This window comes from Rattus norvegicus, chromosome 16, assembly GCF_036323735.1.
Source record: "Rattus norvegicus strain BN/NHsdMcwi chromosome 16, GRCr8, whole genome shotgun sequence".
NCBI lineage: Eukaryota > Metazoa > Chordata > Mammalia > Rodentia > Muridae > Rattus > Rattus norvegicus.
The window spans coordinates 16,691,995-16,694,373 of NC_086034.1; the positions used below are offsets into that span (position 1 = coordinate 16,691,995).

Below are 2,379 nucleotides of genomic sequence, written 5' to 3' on the forward strand. Positions count from 1 at the left end.
AATTTCTCACAAGCTCCTAGGTGATGTTACCCATAAGAGAGTATATTCTGAGTAGCAAAGAATTGATGTGGACGTACATAGACTTGAGTGCCAAATCCAAATGCTTAAGTGTCCATATTTTTATTTACCAGCTATGAAACCCCATCTAAAGGATCTCTAACCTTGAACTCCATGTATTTAAAGCAGGCATACCAACACGTACTTCACTGTGCTCTTGGGTGGCATGTAGAAATGACGTGTAAACATCTGAGTAGTGCTTCTGGCACACAGTAAGCAGACAGGTAGCCCTTATCACCACATTGATTTCAATCCAGGACGTTCACGTCTTCAACAATTTGCTGCCTATGCACAGTACAGCTAAAGGGTGCTCATTTACACAGGGGTGTAAATCACAGCATCTCAAAGTCATGGACGTCATAGTTTCATTTATGAGCCCCCTTGCTGCCAAGGTCAGACCCACCTACATCTGTAAACCCAAGGCTCACAGCCAGTTCACTTAATCGTGGTCTCAGTCGGCCCTGATGAATGTGCTTGTTCTCTCATAGCCAAACTGGAAAGACACAAAAGAACTAAGATTGATGCCTCATGGCCACACTGGAGGTGAGCTGTATTTCACATGTGCGCTGAGCAGACACCAGAACGTGACCTGCAGGTAAAATGTTCCTGGATCATAAAGGGGAAAACATGGTGCTGTCCAGCTAGAGGGGCTATGCTCACATAGCAGAATCATCTCTCTGTAGCCAAATGATCCCAGCAAACCTTACAAGTTCTTGTAGCCTCAGCCTCTTCCCCAGCATAATGATCGTAGTATGTATGTCTGCAAAGACTATGTGGAGGTTCGCAGGTTGGAGACATGGTTCAGAGGTTAAGAGCGCGGTCTGCTCTTCTAGAGGACCTGAGTTCAATTCCCAGCACCCACATGGTGGTTCACAACCATCTCTAATGGAATCTTATTCCCTCTTCTGTTGTGCATAAGAACAGAACACTGATGAATATAAAAGAAATATCTATTTCCTTAAATCTAAAAACAAGGAAGTTTAGAGGTTCAAAAGGTTGTCATTCTTGTCCTTGGTGTCTCTTAAATAAGAAAGCTTAGAATTTAAGACACACGGAAGCACTTCTTTGCTGTCAGCTCTGGACCTGTGAGTCTAGGACATCAGAAACAAAAGCTGATATAGAAATGTCCATTTAAAAATCAAGCAGGGGAGTTGGGGATTTAGCTCAGTGGTAGAGCGCTTGCCTAGCAAGCACAAGGCCCTGGGTTTGGTCCTCAGCTCCGAAAAAAAAAATCAAGCAGGTGGGAATTTATTTTACCATTAAAGACTTTAGGTTATGAAGGGTAGATGACCTGTCTCCTCATCTGAAATTCCCTCTATACCTCTCTATCCTGACTTCTGGCCAAGTAGGTCTAACTTATCCCTGGCACCATCTTTATTGAGCCCAAACTCCTTCTGCTTCATAAGCACTCCCTTTTATACACCTCTAAACCTGGCCACATGGCCCTCTTTTTCCTTTTTATCTTCCGTGTTCCACAGACTTCTAGCCCAAGACCAGAGTTCAGATTGCAGAGGATGATGGAACCACCTGGAAGGCTGCAGAAGTATCTATACAAGTGTGCCATGTATTAGTTATTTGTCTTGTTGCTGCAACAAAATGCATAACAAAAGACACAGGGTCTCTGTGACCTCCACAGCCAGCAGAGTGATGTTTTGAAGGAAGCAAGAAGGGAGCTTGATTCACAACTCAGTAGCCAGAGTTGGTTCAAACTTCCCGAGTCTGACTCCATTTTTTTTTATTTTAGGCATTTTAAACACAACACAATTTGGTGAAAACTTTCTAGTAATAGTTAACTCGATCCTGTGGGCACAATAAAGCATACATAAATCACTTTGAAGAATAAAGTCAACTAAATAAAGATTGGGCATGGCTACACAGAAGCTCTTGGTAAATGACATGTGACACCTTCTTTAAAGACAAGTCTTATAGACCTGAATGAGAAAAAACAAGCTTATGATAAGAACTTGAAGAAGGGTATGGTGTGGTCTCCTGACACACAGATAGTGCAAAACTCAGCAGGTTAAACTTCATCCATCCCCTGCCTTCTGGGCAGATAACAGGTACTGCATTCCTTCCTTGAGGGAACTACCATGTATGCTAACATGCAAGGTTCCCCTAGTGCTTATCTGGGAGCACAAAGACCACCAAGCCTCCTACAAACAACAACTTAAGGAAGGTTCACTTTTTGAAGATGTTACCCATCATGGTAGATAAAGCACAACAGCAGGAGCTTGCAGCAACTGGTCACATCGTACCCAGGGGCAGTGGAGAAGTAACGATCTGCTCATTTTTACATTTTTATTCAGTGTAGAGTCAATGGGA

At 43.0% G+C, this 2,379-nt stretch overlaps 1 long non-coding RNA gene across 1 annotated transcript; it reads left to right on the forward strand.

The window, feature by feature from the left end:
- Positions 1–280: 280 nt before the first annotated feature.
- LOC134482461 (uncharacterized) lies at positions 281–1,934 on the forward strand. Its single transcript, XR_010058627.1, has 2 exons — positions 281–652; positions 1,536–1,934. It is a non-coding gene; the product is annotated as an uncharacterized LOC134482461 (long non-coding RNA).
- Positions 1,935–2,379: the final 445 nt, after the last annotated feature.